At 47.0% G+C, this 16,126-nt stretch overlaps 6 non-coding genes across 6 annotated transcripts; all 6 read right to left on the minus strand.

Annotated features, from left to right (window-relative positions):
- Window positions 1-6,419: 6,419 nt before the first annotated feature.
- On the minus strand, window positions 6,420-6,491 carry TRNAG-UCC (transfer RNA glycine (anticodon UCC)). The gene has a single exon. It is a non-coding gene; the product is annotated as a tRNA-Gly (tRNA).
- A 1,532-nt stretch (window positions 6,492-8,023) lies between these two features.
- Window positions 8,024-8,095, minus strand: TRNAG-UCC (transfer RNA glycine (anticodon UCC)). Its single transcript has one exon. It is a non-coding gene; the product is annotated as a tRNA-Gly (tRNA).
- A 3,138-nt stretch (window positions 8,096-11,233) lies between these two features.
- Window positions 11,234-11,305, minus strand: TRNAG-UCC (transfer RNA glycine (anticodon UCC)). The gene has a single exon. It is a non-coding gene; the product is annotated as a tRNA-Gly (tRNA).
- A 1,532-nt stretch (window positions 11,306-12,837) lies between these two features.
- TRNAG-UCC (transfer RNA glycine (anticodon UCC)) lies at window positions 12,838-12,909 on the minus strand. The gene has a single exon. It is a non-coding gene; the product is annotated as a tRNA-Gly (tRNA).
- Window positions 12,910-14,441: 1,532 nt separating this feature from the next.
- On the minus strand, window positions 14,442-14,513 carry TRNAG-UCC (transfer RNA glycine (anticodon UCC)). Its single transcript has one exon. It is a non-coding gene; the product is annotated as a tRNA-Gly (tRNA).
- A 1,531-nt stretch (window positions 14,514-16,044) lies between these two features.
- TRNAG-UCC (transfer RNA glycine (anticodon UCC)) lies at window positions 16,045-16,116 on the minus strand. Its single transcript has one exon. It is a non-coding gene; the product is annotated as a tRNA-Gly (tRNA).
- Window positions 16,117-16,126: the final 10 nt, after the last annotated feature.

Here is a 16,126-nt window from a genome sequence, read left to right on the forward strand (position 1 = left end):
TGCTTTCTTAATGTATAAATATTAGCACTGCGTTGGCCGGGAATCGAACCCAGGTCAATTGCTTGGAAGGCAGCTATGCTCACCACTATACAACCAACGCTACATGGTATATTTTTTTTTTAAGCTCTAGACATCACAACCCTGAGTTCAATTACTATATTGCACCAGTATCACAGGTATTTTTGGTTTACAGACCAACATGAAAATCAGGAAAAAAGTTCTTGCAACTGCTAAGGAACTGGAGATTCCATGCAAAAGCTGCGCAGAAAAGGAGAAAGGGAAAGCAGCAGTTCAAATCATTGAAATAAGCATATATTGGCAGCAAGGGAAAAACAGCAGGGTAGAGAAAGAAAACAGCTCCACGAAATTCACAGGAGATTGATAATAGTAGGAGAAAAAAAGGGAATAATAGCGTTCCAAGCAGGCTCAGAAAGAAGTGCGAGGGTCCCATCTTTCGTTAATGGTCATAACTGTGCATCATTTCCTTTGAAGTGTAGGGTTGATTCTCTGACCATCTGTCTCCCTGACTTTGAGCAGAGACCGATAGTTGAGCAGTCTCTTCCCACAAAAAGCTGGCACAAGCCTGCTGTTTTCCGCTCTGGCAGCGTGGAAACGAGAGAGTGGTCCTCACAAGAAAAAAAAATCAATCCATGCTAGCAGAGGATGGTTTCGATCCATCAATCTCTGGGTTATGGGCCCAGCACGCTTCCGCTGCGCCACTCTGCTTCCTGTTCAAAATACTGTGGTTATGCAGATCAGGAGCCTTCAGAGGAGTGGCATGGGATCGCTGGAGCTATTCTGGCAGGGCTCTCACCTCATTTGCCTAAGAATGTCACAAGGCATGCTGGGTGCAGAAAATCTTCGCCTTCCCCTCTCACTGTCAGTCATAGGGGAAAGTCAAGGCCCTCTCAGTCACTAGCCATGTCACGCCTTTGTCAAGACAGAAGCACCCCCACCCGCTCCTTCTCTGTGATCATGTGCTACCATGCTCAGGTTTTGGCCTTACCTGGGAGCCAGAGGTGCACCCGGTGAGGGCTTGCCCGGTATGAGCGTTTGGGAGCGTTCGGAACGTGAGTGGACTTAGGACTGGAAGTTCTGACCATTCGATTCAGCCAACCTTCCTGCTGCAGACAGGGGCTGTTCCCTTGGGTTTCTTTCACCTTGCTCTCGGATAAATTTGGTTGTATGCTGCAGTTGCCTGCGATGACTACAAGGTGGCGCTGCTTTCAGGTAAGAGCACAAATATGCAGAAAATGTTGGGGACTTTTGCCACATTTATCGGTGGTGGGTCTCGCACATTTTTTCCAGGGGAGAGATATTGACCTGAAACACTTTTTACTGCAGAGATGCTGCAGTTCTAAAGGCTCGTCGGGCAGAAGGGCTTAGCCGTTTCATTGCCTGCCCCCCTGCAGCACATTTATTACCAGCAGTTGTGAGTGGTGACTGCTGTTTGTAAAATATAAAAATTTCAGGACATAGAAAGTCGCAGACGGGGCTTTTGGGATGCCTGCCTATGTCTTTGTTTATTATTTATCTAATAGCTGAGTAATCTGGTCAAGATATTTCTCTTTTTTTTAACATATTGCGTTAGAATAGCTACTGCTTTCTTAATGTATAAATATTAGCACTGCGTTGGCCGGGAATCGAACCCGGGTCAATTGCTTGGAAGGCAGCTATGCTCACCACTATACCACCAACGCTCCATGGCATATGTTTTTTTAAGCTCTAGACATCACAACCCTGAGTTCAATTACTATATTGCACCAGTATCAGAGGTATTTTTGGTTTACAGACCAACATGAAAATCAGGAAAAAAGTTCTTGCAACTGCTAAGGAACTGGAGATTGAAACCCATGCAAAAGCTGCGCAGAAAAGGAGAAAGGGAAAGCAGCAGTTCAAATCATTGAAATAAGCATATATTGGCAGCAAGGGAAAAACAGCAGGGTAGAGAAAGAAAACAGCTCCACGAAATTCACAGGAGATTGATAATAGTAGGAGAAAAAAAGGGAATAATAGCGTTCCAAGCAGGCTCAGAAAGAAGTGCGAGGGTCCCATCTTTCGTTAATGGTCATAACTGTGCATCATTTCCTTTGAAGAGTAGGGTTGATTCTCTGACCATCTGTCTCCCTGACTTTGAGCAGAGACCGATAGTTGAGCAGTCTCTTCCCACAAAAAGCTGGCACAAGCCTGCTGTTTTCCGCTCTGGCAGCGTGGAAACGAGAGAGTGGTCCTCACAAGAAAAAAAAATCAATCCATGCTAGCAGAGGATGGTTTCGATCCATCGACCTCTGGGTTATGGGCCCAGCACACTTCCGCTGCGCCACTCTGCTTCCTGTTCAAAATGCTGTGGTTATGCAGATCAGGAGCCTTCAGAGGAGTGACATGGGATCGCTGGAGCTATTCTGGCAGGGCTCTCACCTCATTTGCCTAAGAATGTCACAAGGCATGCTGGGTGCAGAAAATCTTCGCCTTCCCCTCTCACAGTCAGTCATAGGGGAAAGTCAAGGCCCTCTCAGTAACTAGCCATGTCACGCCTTTGTCAAGACAGAAGCACCCCCACCCGCTCCTTCTCTGTGATCCTGCGCTACCATGCTCAGGTTTTGGCCTTACCTGGGAGCTAGAGGTGCACCCGGTGAGGGATTGTCCGGTATGAGCGTTTGGGAGCGTTCGGGACGTGAGTGGACTTAGGACTGGAAGTTCTGTCCATTCGAAGCAGCCAACCTTCCTGCTGCAGACAGGGGCTGTTCCCTTGGGTTTCTTTCACCTTGCTCTCGGATAAATTTGGTTGTATGCTGCAGTTGCCTACGATGACTACAAGGTGGCGCTGCTTTCAGGTAAGAGCACAAATATGCAGAAAATGTTGGGGACTTTTGCCACATTTATCGGTGGTGGGTCTCGCACATTTTTTCCAGGGGAGAGATATTGACCTGAAACACTTTTTACTGCAGAGATGCTGCAGTTCTAAAGGCTGGTCGGGCAGAAGGGCTTAGCCGTTTCATTGCCTGCCCCCCTGCAGCCCATTTATTACCAGCAGTTCTGAGTGGTGACTGCTGTTTGTAAAATATAAAAATTTCAGGACATAGAAAGTCGCAGACGGGGCTTTTGGGATGCCTGCCTATGTCTTTGTTTATTATTTATCTAATAGCTGAGTAATCTGGTCAAGATATTTTTCTTTTTTTTAACATATTGCGTTAGAATAGCTACTGCTTTCTTAATGTATAAATATTAGCACTGCGTTGGCCGGGAATCAAACCCAGGTCAACTGCTTGGAAAGCAGCTATGCTCACCACTATACCACCAACGCTCCATGGTATATTTTTTTTTAAGCTCTAGACATCACAACCCTGAGTTCAATTACTATATTGCACCAGTATCACAGGTATTTTTGGTTTACAGACCAACATGAAAATCAGGAAAAAAGTTCTTGCAACTGCTAAGGAACTGGAGATTGAAACCCATGCAAAAGCTGCGCAGAAAAGGAGAAAGGGAAAGCAGCAGTTCAAATCATTGAAATAAGCATATGTTGGCAGCAAGGGAAAAACAGCAGGGTAGAGAAAGAAAACAGCTCCACGAAATTCACAGGAGATTGATAATAGTAGGAGAAAAAAAGGGAATAATAGCGTTCCAAGCAGGCTCAGAAAGAAGTGCGAGGGTCCCATCTTTCGTTAATGGTCATAACTGTGCATCATTTCCTTTGAAGAGTAGGGTTGATTCTCTGACCATCTGTCTCCCTGACTTTGAGCAGAGACCAATAGTTGAGCAGTCTCTTCCCACAAAAAGCTGGCCCAAGCCTGCTGTTTTCCGCTCTGGCAGCGTGGAAACGAGAGAGTGGTCCTCACAAGAAAAAAAAATCAATCCATGCTAGCAGAGGATGGTTTCGATCCATCGAACTCTGGGTTATGGGCCCAGCACGCTTCCGCTGCGCCACTCTGCTTCCTGTTCAAAATGCTGTGGTTATGCAGATCAGGAGCCTTCAGAGGAGTGGCATGGGATCGCTGGAGCTATTCTGGCAGGGCTCTCACCTCATTTGCCTAAGAATGTCACAAGGCATGCTGGGTGCAGAAAATCTTCGCCTTCCCCTCTCACAGTCAGTCATAGGGGAAAGTCAAGGCCCTCTCAGTCACTAGCCATGTCACGCCTTTGTCAAGACAGAAGCACCCCCACCCGCTCCTTCTCTGTGATCCTGCGCTACCATGCTCAGGTTTTGGCCTTACCTGGGAGCCAGAGGTGCACCTGGTGAGGGCGAGTGTTTGGGAGCGTTCGGGACGTGAGTGGACTTAGGACTGGAAGTTCTGTCCATTCGAAGCAGCCAACTTTCCTGCTGCAGACAGGGCTGTTCCCTTGGGTTTCTTTCACCTTGCTCTCGGATAAATTTGGTTGTATGCTGCAGTTGGCTGTGATGACTACAAGGTGGCGCTGCTTTCAGGTAAGAGCACAAATATGCAGAAAATGTTGGGGACTTTTGCCACATTTATCGGTGGTGGGTCTCGCACATTTTTTCCAGGGGAGAGATATTGACCTGAAACACTTTTTACTGCAGAGATGCTGCAGTTCTAAAGGCTGGTAGGGCAGAAGGGCTTAGCCGTTTCATTGCCTGCCCCCCTGCAGCCCATTTATTACCAGCAGTTGTGAGTGGTGACTGCTGTTTGTAAAATATAAACATTTCAGGACATAGAAAGTCTCAGACGGGGCTTTTGGGATGCCTGCCTATGTCTTTGTTTATTATTTATCTAATAGCTGAGTAATCTGGTCAAGATATTTCTCTTTTTTTTAACATATTGCGTTAGAATAGCTACTGCTTTCTTAATGTATAAATATTAGCACTGCATTGGCTGGGAATCGAACCCGGGTCAACTGCTTGGAAGGCAGCTATGCTCACCACTATACCACCAACGCTCCATGGCATATGTTTTTTTTAAGCTCTAGACATCACAACCCTGAGTTCAATTTCTATATTGCACCAGTATCAGAGGTATTTTTGGTTTACAGACCAACATGAAAATCAGGAAAAAAGTTCTTGCAACTGCTAAGGAACTGGAGATTGAAACCCATGCAAAAGCTGCGCAGAAAAGGAGAAAGGGAAAGCAGCAGTTCAAATCATTGAAATAAGCATATATTGGCAGCAAGGGAAAAACAGCAGGGTAGAGAAAGAAAACAGCTCCACGAAATTCACAGGAGATTGATAATAGCAGGACAAAAAAAGGGAATAATAGCGTTCCAAGCAGGCTCAGAAAGAAGTGCGAGGGTCCCATCTTTCGTTAATGGTCATAACTGTGCATCATTTCCTTTGAAGTGTAGGGTTGATTCTCTGACCATCTGTCTCCCTGACTTTGAGCAGAGACCGATAGTTGAGCAGTCTCTTCCCACAAAAACTGGCACAAGCCTGCTGTTTTCCGCTCTGGCAGCGTGGAAACGAGAGAGTGGTCCTCACAAGAAAAATAATCAATCCATGCTAGCAGAGGATGGTTTCGATCCATCGATCTCTGGGTTATGGGCCCAGCACGCTTCCGCTGCGCCACTTTGCTTCCTGTTCAAAATGCTGTGGTTATGCAGATCAGGAGCCTTCAGAGGAGTGGCATGGGATCGCTGGAGCTATTCTGGCAGGGCTCTCACCTCATTTGCCTAAGAATGTCACAAGGCATGCTGGGTGCAGAAAATCTTCGCCTTCCCCTCTCACAGTCAGTCATAGGGGAAAGTCAAGGCCCTCTCAGTCACTAGCCATGTCACGCCTTTGTCAAGACAGAAGCACCCCCACCCGCTCCTTCTCTGTGATCCTGCGCTACCATGCTCAGGTTTTGGCCTTACCTGGGAGCCAGAGGTGCACCCGGTGAGGGCTTGCCCGGTATGAGCGTTTGAGAGCGTTCGGGACGTGAGTGGACTTAGGACTGGAAGTTCTGTCCATTCGAAGCAGCCAACCTTCCTGCTGCAGACAGGGGCTGTTCCCTTGGGTTTCTTTCACCTTGCTCTCGGATAAATTTGGTTGTATGCTGCAGTTGCCTGCGATGACTACAAGGTGGCGCTGCTTTCAGGTAAGAGCGCAAATATGCAGAAAATGTTGGGGACTTTTGCCACATTTATCGGTGGTGGGTCTCGCACATTTTTTCCAGGGGAGAGATATTGACCTGAAACACTTTTTACTGCAGAGATGCTGCAGTTCTAAAGGCTGGTCGGGCAGAAGGGCTTAGCTGTTTCATTGCCTGCCCCCCATTTATTACCAGCAGTTGTGAGTGGTGACTGCTGTTTGTAAAATATAAAAATTTCAGGACATAGAAAGTCGCAGACGGGGCTTTTGGGATGCCTGCCTATGTCTTTGTTTATTATTTATCTAATAGCTGAGTAATCTGGTCAAGATATTTCTCTTTTTTTTTACATATTGCGTTAGAATAGCTACTGCTTTCTTAATGTATAAATATTAGCACTGCGTTGGCCGGGAATCGAACCCGGGTCAACTGCTTGGAAGGCAGCTATGCTCACCACTATACCACCAACGCTCCATGGCATATGTTTTTTTTAAGCTCTAGACATCACAACCCTGAGTTCAATTACTATATTGCACCAGTATCAGAGGTATTTTTGGTTTACAGACCAACATGAAAATCAGGAAAAAAGTTCTTGCAACTGCTAAGGAACTGGAGATTGAAACCCATGCAAATGCTGCGCAGAAAAGGAGAAAGGGAAAGCAGCAGTTCAAATCATTGAAATAAGCATATATTGGCAGCAAGGGAAAAACAGCAGGGTAGAGAAAGAAAACCGCTCCATGAAATTCACAGGAGATTGATAATAGCAGGACAAAAAAAGGGAATAATAGCGTTCCAAGCAGGCTCAGAAAGAAGTGCGAGGGTCCCATCTTTCGTTAATGGTCATAACTGTGCATCATTTCCTTTGAAGTGTAGGGTTGATTCTCTGACCATCTGTCTCCCTGACTTTGAGCAGAGACCGATAGTTGAGCAGTCTCTTCCCACAAAAACTGGCACAAGCCTGCTGTTTTCCGCTCTGGCAGCGTGGAAACGAGAGAGTGGTCCTCACAAGAAAAAAAAATCAATCCATGCTAGCAGAGGATGGTTTCGATCCATCAACCTCTGGGTTATGGGCCCAGCACGCTTCCGCTGCGCCACTCTGCTTCCTGTTCAAAATGCTGTGGTTATGCAGATCAGGAGCCTTCAGAGGAGTGGCATGGGATCGCTGGAGCTATTCTGGCAGGGCTCTCACCTCATTTGCCTAAGAATGTCACAAGGCATGCTGGGTGCAGAAAATCTTCGCCTTCCCCTCTCACAGTCAGTCATAGGGGAAAGTCAAGGCCCTCTCAGTCACTAGCCATGTCACGCCTTTGTCAAGACAGAAGCACCCCCACCCGCTCCTTCTCTGTGATCCTGCGCTACCATGCTCAGGTTTTGGCCTTACCTGGGAGCCAGAGGTGCACCCGGTGAGGGCTTGCCCGGTATGAGCGTTTGAGAGCGTTCAGGACGTGAGTGGACTTAGGACTGGAAGTTCTGTCCATTCGAAGCAGCCAACCTTCCTGCTGCAGACAGGGGCTGTTCCCTTGGGTTTCTTTCACCTTGCTCTCGGATAAATTTGGTTGTATGCTGCAGTTGCCTGCGATGACTACAAGGTGGCGCTGCTTTCAGGTAAGAGCACAAATATGCAGAAAATGTTGGGGACTTTTGCCACATTTATCGGTGGTGGGTCTCGCACATTTTTTCCAGGGGAGAGATATTGACCTGAAACACTTTTTACTGCAGAGATGCTGCAGTTCTAAAGGCTGGTCGGGCAGAAGGGCTTAGCCGTTTCATTGCCTGCCCCCCTGCAGCCCATTTATTACCAGCAGTTGTGAGTGGTGACTGCTGTTTGTAAAATATAAAAATTTCAGGACATAGAAAGTCGCAGACGGGGCTTTTGGGATGCCTGCCTATGTCTTTGTTTATTATTTATCTAATAGCTGAGTAATCTGGTCAAGATATTTCTCTTTTTTTTAACATATTGCGTTAGAATAGCTACTGCTTTCTTAATGTATAAATATTAGCACTGCGCTGGCCGGGAATCGAACCCGGGTCAACTGCTTGGAAGGCAGCTATGCTCACCACTATACCACCAACGCTCCATGGCATATGTTTTTTTTAAGCTCTAGACATCACAACCCTGAGTTCAATGACTATATTGCGCCAGTATCAGAGGTATTTTTGGTTTACAGACCAACATGAAAATCAGGAAAAAAGTTCTTGCAACTGCTAAGGAACTGGAGATTGAAACCCATGCAAAAGCTGCGCAGAAAAGGAGAAAGGGAAAGCAGCAGTTCAAATCATTGAAATAAGCATATATTGGCAGCAAGGGAAAAACAGCAGGGTAGAGAAAGAAAACAGCTCCACGAAATTCACAGGAGATTGATAATAGCAGGACAAAAAAAGGGAATAATAGCGTTCCAAGCAGGCTCAGAAAGAAGTGCGAGGGTCCCATCTTTCGTTAATGGTCATAACTGTGCATCATTTCCTTTGAAGTGTAGGGTTGATTCTCTGACCATCTGTCTCCCTGACTTTGAGCAGAGACCGATAGTTGAGCAGTCTCTTCCCACAAAAAGCTGGCACAAGCCTGCTGTTTTCCGCTCTGGCAGCGTGGAAACGAGAGAGTGGTCCTCACAAGAAAAATAATCAATCCATGCTAGCAGAGGATGGTTTCGATCCATCGATCTCTGGGTTATGGGGACAGCACGCTTCCGCTGCGCCACTCTGCTTCCTGTTCAAAATGCTGTGGTTATGCAGATCAGGAGCCTTCAGAGGAGTGGCATGGGATCGCTGGAGCTATTCTGGCAGGGCTCTCACCTCATTTGCCTAAGAATGTCACAAGGCATGCTGGGTGCAGAAAATCTTCGCCTTCCCCTCTCACAGTCAGTCATAGGGGAAAGTCAAGTCCCTCTCAGTCACTAGCCATGTCACGCCTTTGTCAAGACAGAAGCACCCCCACCCGCTCCTTCTCTGTGATCCTGCGCTACCATGCTCAGGTTTTGGCCTTACCTGGGAGCCAGAGGTGCACCCGGTGAAGGCTTGCCCGGTATGAGCGTTTGGGAGCGTTCGGGACGTGAGTGGATTTAGGACTGGAAGTTCTGTCCATTCGAAGCAGCCAACCTTCCTGCTGCAGACAGGGGCTGTTCCCTTGGGTTTCTTTCACCTTGCTCTCGGATAAATTTGGTTGTATGCTGCAGTTGCCTGCGATGACTACAAGGTGGCGCTGCTTTCAAGTAAGAGCACAAATATGCAGAAAATGTCGGGGACTTTTGCCACATTTATCGGTGGTGGGTCTCGCACATTTTTTCCAGGGGAGAGATATTGACCTGAAACACTTTTTACTGCAGAGATGCTGCAGTTCTAAAGGCTGGTCGGGCAGAAGGGCTTAGCCGTTTCATTGCCTGCCCCCCTGCAGCCCATTTATTACCAGCAGTTGTGAGTGGTGACTGCTGTTTGTAAAATATAAAAATTTCAGGACATAGAAAGTCGCAGACGGGGCTTTTGGGATGCTTGCCTATGTCTTTGTTTATTATTTATCTAATAGCTGAGTAATCTGGTCAAGATATTTCTCTATTTTTTTAACATATTGCGTTATAATAGCTACTGCTTTCTTAATGTATAAATATTAGCACTGCGTTGGCCGGGAATCGAACCCGGTTCAACTGCTTGGAAGGCAGCTATGCTCACCACTATACCACCAACGCTCCATGGCATATGTTTTTTTTAAGCTCTAGACATCACAACCCTGAGTTCAATGACTATATTGCACCAGTATCAGAGGTATTTTTGGTTTACAGACCAACATGAAAATCAGGAAAAAAGTTCTTGCAACTGCTAAGGAACTGGAGATTGAAACCCATGCAAAAGCTGCGCAGAAAAGGAGAAAGGGAAAGCAGCAGTTCAAATCATTGAAATAAGCATATATTGGCAGCAAGGGAAAAACAGCAGGGTAGAGAAAGAAAACAGCTCCACGAAATTCACAGGAGATTGATAATAGCAGGACAAAAAAAGGGAATAATAGCGTTCCAAGCAGGCTCAGAAAGAAGTGCGAGGGTCCCATCTTTCGTTAATGGTCATAACTGTGCATCATTTCCTTTGAAGTGTAGGGTTGATTCTCTGACCATCTGTCTCCCTGACTTTGAGCAGAGACCGATAGTTGAGCAGTCTCTTCCCACAAAAAGCTGGCACAAGCCTGCTGTTTTCCGCTCTGGCAGCGTGGAAACGAGAGAGTGGTCCTCACAAGAAAAATAATCAATCCATGCTAGCAGAGGATGGTTTCGATCCATCGATCTCTGGGTTATGGGCCCAGCACGCTTCCGCTGCGCCACTCTGCTTCCTGTTTAAAATGCTGTGGTTATGCAGATCAGGAGCCTTCAGAGGAGTGGCATGGGATCGCTGGAGCTATTCTGGCAGGGCTCTCACCTCATTTGCCTAAGAATGTCACAAGGCATGCTGGGTGCAGAAAATCTTCGCCTTCCCCTCTCACAGTCAGTCATAGGGGAAAGTCAAGTCCCTCTCAGTCACTAGCCATGTCACGCCTTTGTCAAGGCAGAAGCACCCCCACCCGCTCCTTCTCTGTGATCCTGCGCTACCATGCTCAGGTTTTGGCCTTACCTGGGAGCCAGAGGTGCACCCGGTGAAGGCTTGCCCGGTATGAGCGTTTGGGAGCGTTCGGGACGTGAGTGGATTTAGGACTGGAAGTTCTGTCCATTCGAAGCAGCCAACCTTCCTGCTGCAGACAGGGGCTGTTCCCTTGGGTTTCTTTCACCTTGCTCTCGGATAAATTTGGTTGTATGCTGCAGTTGCCTGCGATGACTACAAGGTGGCGCTGCTTTCAAGTAAGAGCACAAATATGCAGAAAATGTCGGGGACTTTTGCCACATTTATCGGTGGTGGGTCTCGCCCATTTTTTCCAGGGGAGAGATATTGACCTGAAACACTTTTTACTGCAGAGATGCTGCAGTTCTAAAGGCTGGTCGGGCAGAAGGGCTTAGCCGTTTCATTGCCTGCCCCCCTGCAGCCCATTTATTACCAGCAGTTGTGAGTGGTGACTGCTGTTTGTAAAATATAAAAATTTCAGGACATAGAAAGTCGCAGACGGGGCTTTTGGGATGCCTGCCTATGTCTTTGTTTATTATTTATCTAATAGCTGAGTAATCTGGTCAAGATATTTCTCTATTTTTTTAACATATTGCGTTAGAATAGCTACTGCTTTCTTAATGTATAAATATTAGCACTGCGTTGGCCGGGAATCGAACCCGGGTCAACTGCTTGGAAGGCAGCTATGCTCACCACTATACCACCAACGCTCCATGGCATATGTTTTTTTTAAGCTCTAGACATCACAACCCTGAGTTCAATGACTATATTGCGCCAGTATCAGAGGTATTTTTGGTTTACAGACCAACATGAAAATCAGGAAAAAAGTTCTTGCAACTGCTAAGGAACTGGAGATTGAAACCCATGCAAAAGCTGCGCAGAAAAGGAGAAAGGGAAAGCAGCAGTTCAAATCATTGAAATAAGCATATATTGGCAGCAAGGGAAAAACAGCAGGGTAGAGAAAGAAAACAGCTCCACGAAATTCACAGGAGATTGATAATAGCAGGACAAAAAAAGGGAATAATAGCGTTCCAAGCAGGCTCAGAAAGAAGTGCGAGGGTCCCATCTTTCGTTAATGGTCATAACTGTGCATCATTTCCTTTGAAGTGTAGGGTTGATTCTCTGACCATCTGTCTCCCTGACTTTGAGCAGAGACCGATAGTTGAGCAGTCTCTTCCCACAAAAAGCTGGCACAAGCCTGCTGTTTTCCGCTCTGGCAGCGTGGAAACGAGAGAGTGGTCCTCACATGAAAAATAATCAATCCATGCTAGCAGAGGATGGTTTCGATCCATCGATCTCTGGGTTATGGGGACAGCACGCTTCCGCTGCGCCACTCTGCTTCCTGTTCAAAATGCTGTGGTTATGCAGATCAGGAGCCTTCAGAGGAGTGGCATGGGATCGCTGGAGCTATTCTGGCAGGGCTCTCACCTCATTTGCCTAAGAATGTCACAAGGCATGCTGGGTGCAGAAAATCTTCGCCTTCCCCTCTCACAGTCAGTCATAGGGGAAAGTCAAGTCCCTCTCAGTCACTAGCCATGTCACGCCTTTGTCAAGACAGAAGCACCCCCACCCGCTCCTTCTCTGTGATCCTGCGCTACCATGCTCAGGTTTTGGCCTTACCTGGGAGCCAGAGGTGCACCCGGTGAGGGCTTGCCCGGTATGAGCGTTTGGGAGCGGTCGGGACGTGAGTGGACTTAGGACTGGAAGTTCTGTCCATTCGAAGCAGCCAACCTTCCTGCTGCAGACAGGGGCTGTTCCCTTGGGTTTCTTTCACCTTGCTCTCGGATAAATTTGGTTGTATGCTGCAGTTGCCTGCGATGACTACAAGGTGGCGCTGCTTTCAGGTAAGAGCACAAATATGCAGAAAATGTTGGGGACTTTTGCCACATTTATCGGTGGTGGGTCTCGCACATTTTTTCCAGGGGAGAGATATTGACCTGAAACACTTTTTACTGCAGAGATGCTGCAGTTCTAAAGGCTGGTCGGCCAGAAGGGCTTAGCCGTTTCATTGCCTGCCCCCCTGCAGCCCATTTATTACCAGCAGTTGTGAGTGGTGACTGCTGTTTGTAAAATATAAAAATTTCAGGACATAGAAAGTCGCAGACGGGGCTTTTGGGATGCCTGCCTATGTCTTTGTTTATTATTTATCTAATAGCTGAGTAATCTGGTCAAGATATTTCTCTTTTTTTTAACATATTGCGTTAGAATAGCTACTGCTTTCTTAATGTATAAATATTAGCACTGCGTTGGCCGGGAATCGAACCCGGGTCAACTGCTTGGAAGGCAGCTATGCTCACCACTATACCACCAACGCTCCATGGCATATGTTTTTTTTAAGCTCTAGACATCACAACCCTGAGTTCAATGACTATATTGCGCCAGTATCAGAGGTATTTTTGGTTTACAGACCAACATGAAAATCAGGAAAAAAGTTCTTGCAACTGCTAAGGAACTGGAGATTGAAACCCATGCAAAAGCTGCGCAGAAAAGGAGAAAGGGAAAGCAGCAGTTCAAATCATTGAAATAAGCATATATTGGCAGCAAGGGAAAAACAGCAGGGTAGAGAAAGAAAACAGCTCCACGAAATTCACAGGAGATTGATAATAGCAGGACAAAAAAAGGGAATAATAGCGTTCCAAGCAGGCTCAGAAAGAAGTGCGAGGGTCCCATCTTTCGTTAATGGTCATAACTGTGCATCATTTCCTTTGAAGTGTAGGGTTGATTCTCTGACCATCTGTCTCCCTGACTTTGAGCAGAGACCGATAGTTGAGCAGTCTCTTCCCACAAAAAGCTGGCACAAGCCTGCTGTTTTCCGCTCTGGCAGCGTGGAAACGAGAGAGTGGTCCTCACAAGAAAAATAATCAATCCATGCTAGCAGAGGATGGTTTCGATCCATCGATCTCTGGGTTATGGGCCCAGCACGCTTCCGCTGCGCCACTCTGCTTCCTGTTCAAAATGCTGTGGTTATGCAGATCAGGAGCCTTCAGAGGAGTGGCATGGGATCGCTGGAGCTATTCTGGCAGGGCTCTCACCTCATTTGCCTAAGAATGTCACAAGGCATGCTGGGTGCAGAAAATCTTCGCCTTCCCCTCTCACAGTCAGTCATAGGGGAAAGTCAAGTCCCTCTCAGTCACTAGCCATGTCACGCCTTTGTCAAGACAGAAGCACCCCCACCCGCTCTTTCTCTGTGATCCTGCGCTACCATGCTCAGGTTTTCGCCTTACCTGGGAGCCAGAGGTGCACCCGGTGAAGGCTTGCCCGGTATGAGCGTTTGGGAGCGTTTGGGACGTGAGTGGACTTAGGACTGGAAGTTCTGTCCATTCGAAGCAGCCAACCTTCCTGCTGCAGACAGGGGCTGTTCCCTTGGGTTTCTTTCACCTTGCTCTCGGATAAATTTGGTTGTATGCTGCAGTTGCCTGCGATGACTACAAGGTGGCGCTGCTTTCAGGTAAGAGCACAAATATGCAGAAAATGTCGGGTACTTTTGCCACATTTATCGGTGGTGGGTCTCGCACATTTTTTCCAGGGGAGAGATATTGACCTGAAACACTTTTTACTGCAGAGATGCTGCAGTTCTAAAGGCTGGTCGGGCAGAAGGGCTTAGCCGTTTCATTGCCTGCCCCCCTGCAGCCCATTTATTACCAGCAGTTGTGAGTGGTGACTGCTGTTTGTAAAATATAAAAATTTCAGGACATAGAAAGTCGCAGACGGGGCTTTTGGGATGCCTGCCTATGTCTTTGTTTATTATTTATCTAATAGCTGAGTAATCTGGTCAAGATATTTCTCTTTTTTTTAACATATTGCGTTAGAATAGCTACTGCTTTCTTAATGTATAAATATTAGCACTGCGTTGGCCGGGAATCAAACCCGGGTCAACTGCTTGGAAGGCAGCTATGCTCACCACTATACCACCAACGCTCCATGGCTTATGTTTTTTTTAAGCTCTAGACATCACAACCCTGAGTTCAATTACTATATTGCACCAGTATCAGAGGTATTTTTGGTTTACAGACCAACATGAAAATCAGGAAAAAAGTTCTTGCAACTGCTAAGGAACTGGAGATTGAAACCCATGCAAAAGCTGCGCAGAAAAGGAGAAAGGGAAAGCAGCAGTTCAAATCATTGAAATAAGCATATATTGGCAGCAAGGGAAAAACAGCAGGGTAGAGAAAGAAAACAGCTCCACGAAATTCACAGGAGATTGATAATAGCAGGACAAAAAAAGGGAATAATAGCGTTCCAAGCAGGCTCAGAAAGAAGTGCGAGGGTCCCATCTTTCGTTAATGGTCATAACTGTGCATCATTTCCTTTGAAGTGTAGGGTTGATTCTCTGACCATCTGTCTCCCTGACTTTGAGCAGAGACCGATAGTTGAGCAGTCTCTTCCCACAAAAAGCTGGCACAAGCTGCTGTTTTCCGCTCTGGCAGCGTGGAAACGAGAGAGTGGTCCTCACAAGAAAAATAATCAATCCATGCTAGCAGAGGATGGTTTCGATCCATCGATCTCTGGGTTATGGGCCCAGCACGCTTCCGCTGCGCCACTCTGCTTCCTGTTCAAAATGCTGTGGTTATGCAGATCAGGAGCCTTCAGAGGAGTGGCATGGGATCGCTGGAGCTATTCTGGCAGGGCTCTCACCTCATTTGATTAAGAATGTCACAAGGCATGCTGGGTGCAGAAAATCTTCGCCTTCCCCTCTCACAGTCAGTCATAGGGGAAAGTCAAGTCCCTCTCAGTCACTAGCCATGTCACGCCTTTGTCAAGGCAGAAGCACCCCCACCCGCTCCTTCTCTGTGATCCTGCGCTACCATGCTCAGGTTTTGGCCTTACCTGGGAGCCAGAGGTGCACCCGGTGAAGGCTTGCCCGATATGAGCGTTTGGGAGCGTTCGGGACGTGAGTGGATTTAGGACTGGAAGTTCTGTCCATTCGAAGCAGCCAACCTTCCTGCTGCAGACAGGGGCTGTTCCCTTGGGTTTCTTTCACCTTGCTCTCGGATAAATTTGGTTGTATGCTGCAGTTGCCTGCGATGACTACAAGGTGGCGCTGCTTTCAAGTAAGAGCACAAATATGCAGAAAATGTCGGGGACTTTTGCCACATTTATCGGTGGTGGGTCTCGCACATTTTTTCCAGGGGAGAGATATTGACCTGAAACACTTTTTACTGCAGAGATGCTGCAGTTCTAAAGGCTGGTCGGGCAGAAGGGCTTAGCCGTTTCATTGCCTGCCCCCCTGCAGCCCATTTATTACCAGCAGTTGTGAGTGGTGACTGCTGTTTGTAAAATATAAAAATTTCAGGACATAGAAAGTCGCAGACGGGGCTTTTGGGATGCCTGCCTATGTCTTTGTTTATTATTTATCTAATAGCTGAGTAATCTGGTCAAGATATTTCTCTTTTTTTTAACATATTGCGTTAGAATAGCTACTGCTTTCTTAATGTATAAATATTAGCACTGCGTTGGCCGGGAATCGAACCCGGGTCAACTGCTTGGAAGGCAGCTATGCTCACCACTATACCACCAACGCTCCATGGCAT

Source organism: Pleurodeles waltl, unplaced genomic scaffold (genome assembly GCF_031143425.1).
Source record: "Pleurodeles waltl isolate 20211129_DDA unplaced genomic scaffold, aPleWal1.hap1.20221129 scaffold_69, whole genome shotgun sequence".
NCBI classification, from domain to species: domain Eukaryota; kingdom Metazoa; phylum Chordata; class Amphibia; order Caudata; family Salamandridae; genus Pleurodeles; species Pleurodeles waltl.